The sequence below is a fragment of the Ciconia boyciana genome, chromosome 2 (genome assembly GCF_034638445.1).
Source record: "Ciconia boyciana chromosome 2, ASM3463844v1, whole genome shotgun sequence".
Taxonomy (NCBI): Eukaryota; Metazoa; Chordata; class Aves; order Ciconiiformes; family Ciconiidae; genus Ciconia; species Ciconia boyciana.
In genome coordinates this window covers 151,670,446-151,681,705 of record NC_132935.1, presented here as the reverse complement: position 1 = coordinate 151,681,705, position 11,260 = coordinate 151,670,446, and positions in this window count along the sequence as shown.

Sequence of the window (11,260 nt, the reverse complement as noted above, 5' to 3'; positions counted from 1 at the left end):
TCTTCGTCACGTCAGAGGCAAAGCAGAGGCTGTGTGTGGATCTGGCCTGTTCCCCTCTGGAAGCAGTGCTGCAGGGCAGCCTGGCTCACCGTGGTGGGGCTTTCCTGCCTATGGGTCTTCCAGAAGCACAGACTTTTGCAGAGTCGGTTTGGTTTCTGCCCCACCAGTGTCCTCCACACCAGTTTCTGGTGCCCTGCCGGGCAGTCCGTATAGCGGGGCAGGCCTTAGCAGTGGGATTAACCCACTGGGTTCTGATTTCTGAAAGAAATCACTCTTTGGTCATATGCAGATTAATAGAGAATGACACCATGACATTCATTTTCTGCTAAATGCAGAAAAAAAATACCTTATGGGATGCATCTCATTTTCTAGCCAAGCATATAGAAGGTAGGACCTTCTTTCTCTCCAAGTTAAAACTATATGCTCCAGAACATGGAATTTAATTGAAATCCTTTAAGAAGAATCTCCAAATGGCAGGGGCATAGGCTTGAAATCAGAGACCTGCCCTTCTGCCTATTTAGGTGATTTAGTGTGTCCATCATGTTGAGTGTGTACTTGGCTTTAGACATCTGGTTTATGCCAAATGCAACCTGCTCTGGGCTTGCAAACATGGTCTGGGTGCGTAGGAACAAGCTGGAGATGAAGCCTGGCTCTCCATGCTCGCTGCCAACAGGTTTCCCAGGGTGGGGGTATATGTTGCTAAATTTTTGTTCCATTTTTTGTCCTGGAGCAGTGGGTAATATTTTCTTGGATAGAAAATCTTTCCAGCTAGCAGCGTCCAAAATCCAACTGTCACACCATGGCTGAAACTACAGAAGCATTTGGTCTCACTGAAAGAGCTGAGAAGGATAGAAGTGCCAGTGTGGGGCAGAGAGGCGGCTGTTGGCACCCAGACCAGACGGGAAGATGGGGAGCAGGCTGGGGCCGAGGCGGGTTGCTGGGGTGATGTGGGCACATGCAGAGAAATGGGGAGGGGGACTTAATGTTTCCACCAGGCGGCTGGGGGCTCTGCAGACGGACAGGCAAAGGCCAGGCCAATATTTCTGAAAAAGCTGCAGTGGTGTATTAATGCAGAGAGTGTTCTTCTGCTTGAGGAGGCAAACATAAAAGGCAGACGAGCACTTTGGAAAAAAACCTGTCATTTCAGAGTACGCCTGCTCCATGGAAGCGTGAGTACCGGCACGCTTGACAGCAACCACCAGGAACTCTTCCCCGAGCCTGCCCAAGGCTTGTCAGGAGCACGATCAACTTGTGCTGGGCTTGCCGTGGTGGAGCAGGTGGGCTCCCGTGCCATGCCGTGCAATCCCAAGCATGGGGCAGCCGGGGCAAGGGTCCCCAGCCCCAGCGGGGAGCAGCGTGGGGGAGCAGCTCAGCATCCCGTGCCACCCTCTGATGGCCATACAGCTAAAAGCTGCTCTCACCTGCCATTAGCACTTTTTAACATCATTAATCTTTCAGGAAAATTCTGCAGTATTCTAAAGCACACCCTGGGTAGCAAGTTAAATTTGTATGGTTAAACAGAATCATTTCACCTTTTCACTGCAAAGATGCGGCAATGGTACCCCTTGCTGGGGATTTGACGATGTCAGTGCTGGGGCTGGGATGAGGTTAATGGAAAACCTTCACCAGAGCTCTCCTCTGGAAAATGAAGCTGAAATTTTCAAGTATACACCACAGGGGTTTAAGCGTGCAACCCTTGTGCCCCTCAGAGCAGGAAATGTGAGCCCACAGACATGCTGCAAAGCCTGTCTCCTCCTGTAGGCACTGAGGAAGGAGCAGGATTTAGCAATAAGGTGCTGGAGGTGAGTGGGATGAAAAGGGAGGGAAGGAAGGTAGATATATAGAGGTTATAATTACATAGAAACATTGCTGCTGAGGTCATTTGTTCTGGAGAATGCTGTAGAACTGAACAATAATAAAAAACTCCAATATGCTGTAAGCACTGCAGAGAATTAACAGAAAAGTGCATCCTTGCTATAGGATGTTATAGACTTCCCTGAAACCAGGGGGAATATATGGAGCTAGGAACACTTACTCTCAGTGGAAGTGGATCAGGTTAGGGAACATTTAAGCAAATTGGACATACACAGGCCCATGGGACCTCATGGGATGCACCCACAGGTGCTGAGGGGCTGGCCAATGTCATTGAGAGGCCACTCTCTGTAATCTTTGAAAGGTCATGGCAATCAGGAGAGATTCGTGACGACTGGAAGAAAGCAAATGTTCCTCCTTCTTCAGGAAGGGCAAGAAAAAGACTTGGGGAACTTTAGCAAAGAAGGCTCGTGGTGTCCTGACAAAGCATTGCCAGCAGGTCAAGGGGGGTGATCCTTCCCCTCTACTCAGCACTGGTGAGGCCACACCTGGAGTGCTGTGTCCAGTTCTGTGTATAAATACCTGATGGGAGGGTTTAAGGGAGATGGAGCCAAGCTCTTTTCAGTGGTGCCCAGTGACAGGACAAGAGGCAATAGGCACAAGCTGAAATGCAAGAAATTCTATTTAAACACAAGAAAAAACTGCTGTACTGTGAGGGTGGTCAGACACTGGAGCAGGTTGCCCAGAGAGGTAGCAGCGGCTCCATCCCTGGAGACATTCAACATCAACTGGACACAGTCCTGGGCAACCTGCTCTAGCTGATCCTGCTTTGAGCAGGAGGTTGGACTGGATGATCTCCAAAGGTCCCTGCAACCTCATCCAGCCTTATCAGTCTGTGATTCCAATGTTACCCAGCTTCAAATTGTCATGATTTTTATCTCTTCATTCAGTCGTTGATAGAAGGACTTTTTTAGTGAGTGACAGATGAGCTTTTTGTTGGTGAGAAGCATCTGATATACCGGACTTCATCAGCTCTCAGCCCAAACAGAAAAGTCTATAGAACTTCACAGGGATTAAAGAATGCAGCTACTACATGTACCTAACAGGGCTTGAAAGAATTACCCTGGAATAATGAGAATTTTGTAGGAAAATGCCGCAGAACAAATGATATCATTATTCTGGTTCATGCTTACAAGAGTAAGCAAAAGCTCCTTCTGGGAGGACTCTTTTTCAAATTCAGTTTTAGAGAAATCTGGAGGGATGGGAAAGGTTTCCCAGCTTGCTTGGGACTTCAGCAAAGCCCTTTCTAATCTATCGCCTCATGCTCCAGCCTCAGGAGAGAAGGCCAGGCAGGTTGGTTCAGAGCTTGCAAGGAGTGCTTTGGTGCCTTTGATGTGCGCTCCTGCAGAAGCAGCTATTCCATGTTAAAAATATGTAATTTTTGCACAGCAGCTTGCAGCCTCACACTGAGAGAAAGAAGCTGAGCCAAGGGAGGGAGGGCCGATGCTGCAACGTCTGTGGCAGGCAGAACAGATGCATAATTTCATTCTGAAAGAAATCACCTCCTTATACGAGCTGCCTCTGTTATCCCTCCCACCACTATTGGTGGCATTTGCCTTTCTGGAAAGTAAGCCCACCGCACAGAAAAAGTAATTTATCTTCTCCTTTTAGGAGATGTTTTTGCTGGCAGAGCCAGACACCTTCTTTGCTTTTCAAAGTTTTCCAAGCACTGTGGTGGAACGTTTCTAAACACCCTCCAGTAAAGCCCATCAATGCAGTCATTGCTTGGCTGGGCGCGCACACCCCGTCGGGGAGATGTGCTTGGCTTTGTCAGCTGCTTGCACCTCAGCTGGTGCAGTGCCGTGTACCCCGACAGCAGGACAACCTGCACCCCCAGCGCCACGTGTAACCTCATGGAGCTGCGATGAGGAGGCTCGGCTGCGGTTCGGCTGAGCAGTAAATGTTTTTTGACAGGGAACAGCAGTGTGAAGTTTAGTCTTCTGTGCTGCGCTGAAGTCATCCAAAATTATGATCTACAGCATCTCCCCACCCACTGAGTTGCAACTCCTGGGAGCAGACCACCCAATCTGCCTTTCTCAGCGTATCGCAGGCTACTGCAAGGCCAAGTCCACGTGTCATCCCCACACACTACGGGACGGAGAGCTTTCCAACCCATGACCTTCACCATCATCAAGGACTGGTTATGGTTAAACTCCATGCAGACAAAAGGGGTTTTTTCTATTAATGCTGGGGATAAACTCAAAATCAAGACAGGAGGTGGTGTTTTGCTGTCTTCTGACTGTCAGGCTCTGCCTTTCTCCCAGCTGTTGAACGTGCAGAAGAGGAACAACATTTGTCCATAACATGGACTGAATACCAGAAAGGTGTAAGTGATGCAGCAATCCAGCAATGAATAAGCTGACAGGTGAGAGAGAAAGTAGACAGAGAGCAGGAATTCTTTATCTCAAGAAAGAACCCACGCAGGGCTTTTCCCAGCACAAGGGAGAGAGGAGAGTAAGGTTCAGAGGTAGGTGTGAGGAGACCAGAGGAGAGGGGGACGGCACACAGCCCCGACCCTCACTTGTGTGCTTTTACCATCATGAAAAGCGTGAAGCAAAAGGCAGAGAAGCACAGGGGGTTGCAGGGCAGTGCCTGCCCTGGGCTGCTGCCGGCCACCCCATTTCCAGGGAGGCAGTTTCTGCAGAGCAGCTCAGAGCGGGATGCTCTGCCCCCGACCGCAGAGGAAGCCACGGCTGCACCCGACCATTCGGCATATCCCTACCTCCCTGCCGTACGCACGCTGCAGTACGGAGTCACTCTCACGTGCTGACAGCACCATCCGCCTGCCTTTGCTCACTGGTTTTGAAATACAAATGAAGTTTCTTCAAGTTGTGTAAATGCTTTAAAAGGAAGAACACAGAATTAGCCCACTTTTCAAGCTGTCCGTGTAGGAAGGGACTTCTCCCTCCAGTGTTATACGAAGAGAAAACATGCTTTGCGTTATACCCCTAACAGGGCTGAGCAGCACAGAAACACTCTCATGGACTTTGCAAAGGAGATGGGCAAAGGAGGGAATCAGGCCCTTTCCATGTTAACAGATTTATTCACTTCCTTGGGCCAGAATTTCCATTTCCAAGGAGTAGTGGAGCACTGTAGCCCAGGGTTTCAGAATTGGAGCTAAACCCAGGAGCGTCACAGCAGTCAGAGTTTCCTTCTTCCCTTATTGGAAAGTGTGGGGTGATTTTCTCTGCAAACAGACAGCAGAGCAGCCAGCTCCCCCATCCCAGGGACTCTGGATGATTTGGGGAATGCTGCTGCCCAAGGGGTCCCCCAGGGAGGGACAGCGGGGGAGGATGCTGAGAAGATCTCTGTGAGACACTGCACGCACCCTAAAACCTCCTGATAGAGCACAAGACATTCCCCAAGCAGAGCTGCAGCTTTTTTGAGCATTGAAGCATAATTGCTCCCAGCTCCGAAGTCATGTTGGATGAGGACAGAGCTTTCCACATTACCTCTTCTACAGCTAGAAAAGCAAAAGCTGCAAGGTCCACCCTATTGCACAAGAAGGTCTCGCTTACGCAGGGGGATTTCCCAATGAGGAGTGCAACTGGCTGAGCCCAACCCTGTGAGAAGCTCTCTGCGTCACGGGATGCTGTGTGGGCACGAGGCATGGTGCGGTGATGGTGGGGGCGGTTGCCTTGGGAATAAAGCCCACGTCGGCCTTTTTCTGATTAAAACATAAAGAGAATGTAAGTTATTAGAAACTTCTGATATTTACTGCTGACAGGCTGCAAGAGCTCATAAAAGCAAAAGAAAACCAAGCTTGTAGCCTCCTGTGCTCATTAAACAGACAGAGGAGCAGGGGAACTGCGGGCTTTGGGGTCACTTTTATGGACCCCCTTCCAGGGGTGATGGCTGCATGGACATGGGAATGCGTGTGCCCACACAAGAGGGCAATGCAGGAGCAGGAACAAGGGGAGGGCAGCTCCCTCGGTGGCAGCCGCAGCTGAAAGGGTGTGCGAAACTCAGCTAAAGGGTGTGCAAAGCTGCTGCCTTCGAGCAGCTGCAGCCAGAACTCGCTCAGGAAAGCGCTGCACAAGTTTCTTTCCCAAGACATGGGAAAATCTAACAGTTTCCACGATTTTCTTGTCTTAGCCTGTGCTGAGCCACCAGAGCATGTATGTATTTTGCTGTTGACAGTTTTCACTAGAGGTTGAAGTGGTGTAGCCACAATCAGTCCATGGTAGCGCTAGAATTGCATGGGAATTTAATCCAATTATTTTTACTTTTAATGATTTAGGGTAAATTCCCCTACTCTACCTCCGTTGATTATGTATGCCAAAAAAGTGAGATTGAATTTGCCTTCTGTCAGTGAGGTAAATACACTAAAAAAAGGCTTTCAGTCAACTTACAGGACTATTGTCACAGCTGATCCACATTAATAGTTTAACAGCCTTGAGCTTGCTCCTGATTGAACACCTGACCTTGCCAGGGAGGAAAGCACTACACTCCCCCTGAGTTGTAACAGAGAGCTTTTGCAAATCTCAATACATTTTGCTCGTTATAAACAGGAGCTTGTTTCTGAAAATAGTATCAGCAGGATAGGTTGTTATAGCCCAACAAGAAGCTTTCACATAGATGTGTATAGAATGCCTTAGAAGTGCGAGGGAGGAACAAGAAAACTTTCATGAACAACTGAGAAATCTAGCCTTGAACTTTGGGGGGTTTTGAGCACTGTCAGCTGCATCCCTAGTGCCAGTGGAGAAAATCAAGGGCGACCTTGTTTCTCTTAATTTTTATAGGAATCAGACCAAACCCAAACTTTTTAAAAGTAGCTTTATTTAAATTAGTGCATAAAATAGATGCATATTAAAATAGCCTAATATAACAGTAATAATTACAGCATCCAAATCTAAATATAATCTTTAAGCCTGACAGTCAAAGTGTGTGTGGTAAAGTCTTATCAAAAGATGTTTTTTCATCCTTTCATGCTACTCCTTATTCTGGTGTTACAAATATTTAAATGGAAGATTAGAGTGTATCTCATGATCTACACTCCTTTTCTTCTACTTCTTTCAGCAACAAACAGTAGTGGCAGTGTTAAACAAGGTTATATCTTGTTTAATTAAAACCACCACCATTATTTGAACATTTGAAATAGTCAGCTATGCTTTTATTATAGCATCAACTGAGCTATTTGTTGGATCAGTTGGATCAAGTTTCCAGATGACTTCCCATTCTTCCAGATACACACTGGCTCATTTACAGAAACAAAGACTGGACTGGAAGGGATGACTGGCTCACCAGACCTACTGGCCATTCATCACAGTGTGATGCTTCAACAGAAGACATGCTCCGTTTCTGCTTCCCAGCATAAACTGCTGTGTAATTGATTTTTCAGTAATTTTTCAAAGATGCTGAAAAGATTTGGGATTTGACATTGGAGCCCTTTGAAAATTCAAGCTGCGTTTACATACAGATGCTTCTCTGTGTCACAACGTGGTGTTCTGCTCTGTGTTCGCATGCATTTCACGTAAGAGTGCAGTAGCGGAAATCAAAATCCCCTTATTATTCTTTATGCCTTTATTCATAATCAAGAACAATCAAAACCCTCAGCTAGTGACTTCTGTTGAAAGCCATTAAGCTACAGATACATACACAAACACTAGCTAGGGCTTCAGCCCCTACTAGAAGAGAAATCTGACCTTTAGGCAGGTAGACAGAATTTCCCTGGCTTTTTTTAAATTAAGCCTCACCAGCAATAAAAGAAAATAGAGTAAATCAAATTCTCATGATGAGGCTGAAATAAAAATATCAGAGTTACCACTCACTTCCCTTCTGAATTGTGTTGCAACTTAAAATCTTTGATAGCACGTATCGTTATTTCAAATTTATTATCACCTGACTTGGTATCTTTCCTGTATGAGACAGATTTTCATAAGATAATTAACTAAACCCCAGAGAAAAGAATTGCTATAAACGGTTAGGACCTATAGAGGGAGGAGAACAGTCTCATGAAAGTCCACATTGTGCTAATAAACATGCCAAGAAAAAGTATGATCATTAGACAACATCATGTCCAGCCATCAGGATTTACTTCCTTCTTTCCAGTGGAAAAAAAAAGGGTACATGATCTGATCTTGGAACACTGCCTCCAACTGCTTCAAAAATCTATTCAGCTCTCCAGACATGGGACAAAGAGAGTAAATTTTTCGTTGAATGTGTGTGGTGTGGAACCTAAAAAAGTATGGGTCTGGCTGTAATGTTTGCCATAACATATATTCGATCGATGCTGTAAGGCATTGCACATTTCTCCCACTGGTATGAGAAGAAGCTGACAGTCAGTTTCAAGGAGATGCATCATTTGGGAAAGTTATTCTCCCCAAAATAGGAAGGCACAATATGTGCCTCAGCTTCTCCTAGCTATGGAGCAGTATTAGCTGTAGTGCTGCTGCTTATGTAGATAATGGTAATGGAGGACCAGAGGGACAAACCTGGAAAGTACAGCCTGAGGTGCTTGCATGGGCACATGCAGAGACACACCATGCTCCGAAGAGTGCACGATACCATCCAAACCTACCCAACAAAAGCAGTCCCAGGTCCCTCCCTTGGAGCACTGATATAGGGAAAGAGATAAAAGCTTGGTTCTTCATCTTCAATAACCAGAGGCTTTCCTGGAAGGAGGAGACATCAGGGGAGAGCTGGTAGACTCCCACAAGAAGACATGTCACCATGATGTGCAATGGGGTGTCCAATAAAATGTTGTAATGCATTACACAAAATTATGTCCCCAACAACTTTATCTCCTGCCAATTTGCAAAGCCTGTGTTGACTGAATAGGGAAAACCCAAACTGACAGGTGAACAAGTTTCTGAAGCACTATTACAGATATTAAAAGGCACAGGGCTGCAAGAAAAGTCCTGAGCTAACCAAGTTACCTGACAATTTCCCCTGACTCTTAAGTACATGAAATATCCACATGAACATAAACTGCTGTCAGGAACTCATGCTGGAACAGCATCACTGAGTATTTCTAAGGGCCTTCTCCTTGACACAGACCCAGACTTTAATCACAGAGCTTGGATAAAGAGTAAATGAGCTGTTTAATCTGAAAAATTAAACCTCCTCATACACAGTGTCCAGCTATGCCAGCTAGACAGCAAGTATTCGATAGCAAACTGTTTATAGCCTACCTCTGCCAAGGGAAGAATTCAAGTAGTATCAGAATCGGGTTTTTCCTGTCATGCTTCCCATTCCCAGACTCCTTTGTAAAGTCTGCAAACAGAGATGCCAACATACCCCATTCTGACCTACATAGCAAACAATTGGACTTGTGTTCCTGCTGCATTATCACCGAAATGAATCATTGTCACGTCTCCTCAATGGCCTGGCAAGACGCAGAGTTTTCTGCTGGGAAGCGTCAGTTGAATCCTGCACCTACTGCTCTCATGACACCAACTGCATATTTTGTGTTTATCGCAGAAAAGAAAAACACCCAGCAGAAAAAGGCTCGGCTTTAAATTTTGCTCTTTGCCAGGACAAACATGGGAGCAAGTGAAGCACAACTCTGAAAGCTCTAGCTTATTAAACTCCAGGGAAAAAAAATAAAATCATTTCATCAATCTTTTTTGAAAAACAGAATAAAGATGCTAGATAAAAATGTCCGGCCGCCCCCAGCAACATAAATTGCACAATTCTGAGGAACAGAAATGGCCATGCTGTAACACCATTGCCCACTCTTTCTGTATCTGAGAAGAATTTTAGGGTTGTATCTTGCTGTTATTGGAGTCAGGAGGAAAAAATCTTGCCGGGAATGGGGCATGGGGATGACAAACCATTCTTTACCTTCTCAGGCTTCACAGGTCCCTGGCTCAGCTTGGCAATGAAAGGTCCCCACTGAATCAGAAAGATTAACTTCAGGGGAAGGCTTCCCTACTGGGAGCGAGCAGCTGGCAGTAGTTAATATTTATAGTCTTCTGCTGCAATGGTGGGTGGAGTCTAAAAAAGTGTAGGAGATTTGGACTAGGTGTCTTTGAATCAAGTCTGCATTAACCTATGTGATCTGAAGCTTCTCTCTTACCAGCATTTGGAGCATAAAATCCTATCACTTATGCCTAACTGCCACATACTTGTAACCCCATACATGTGGGATAAAATTAAGACAAACCAAGACGCCCGTATTCCCCCTTTACAATTTATAAGGATAAAAGTCAAGTTTTTTGCCAGGGCAGGGTTCAGAAACTTTAGATATCCTGCTGGAAAAAAATTCTTCTCTCCCCATTAAGAGATATCTTTCAGAGTTTGTCAGACATCCAAAATATTATTTCTGCTCTCTTCATTAGAAACCATGTTTTGTAAGCGAGAGACACATTCTTCACAGACTACCATTTACTTAAACAAATTATTAATCATAAAGTGATGCTGGAATGCAAGAAATGCTACATCTCCAACCATGACTCAACAGCAGTTGGTTTGACCTTTGTTTTGTTTGGAAAATCCCCAAAGTTAAAAACCTCTGTTGGGTGAATTGAAGCTGGCCAACAATCAGGTTGGCTTTCTCAGAGTTTTGTTTTCTTGCTTTTTTTTGTGAGCCCTTTAGACATAGTTCCCTAGACACTGAGGGGTTCAGAGATCAACAGTTCAAAACCATTGCTCTACGAAATGCATCCTTGTTTCAGTATGCAACAAACCTCTGCCCACATCTGAGGAAGGAAAGCGCCGGAGAGTTTATTCTTTATCTCATCAAAGACTTCAACAGCACAATGGAACAGCAGCTTACTGAACAAATACAGAGGAGATCTTTTGCTTTACTATATACCTCCTAGAAGAAATATAAAATTAATTGCTGCAAAACATTTCAAAAATTGACAATACTGTCTACAGTAAAAAAGGGAACTAAAATCATACAGCCTAAGTGGGAGAAGTGTAAAGTCTGTTGCTATCTGTAAGCTTTTGCATTTTTAGGATAACTGAAAATGATAATATCTCACATCCCTAAGCCACCTGCAATGCAAACCCTCTTAAACATGGATATTAGTGCAGAACTGTAATAGCTAAGGTCTTCAGTGTCTCAACAAAACAGATCATGGTCATTTCAAATGTGATCTTACTTTGCAAGATCAGATATCAAGCAGTTATAGCAAACCCTCTTTTGATAGGTGTCCAAAGATAATTTTCAAAAGGAAGAAGTATGAATCACCTAAAGATCCACAGAACAATTCTCTATATTGTATTTTTGGAGTCCCAAAATCTCTGAATCTCATTTCATGATGGAGTCAGTAATGTTTCTTTTTTATTTACTGCAGTGGCTAAATACTCACCCTCCCATGTATTGGATATTGTAATTTCCATTTGGTATGCTCTCCCAAATCCCATCCTTTCATAAAAGTAGTGCACCCCTGGGAAGACTACAGAAAATGAAGGGAGGAAGATTGGTTCAGAGAGACAA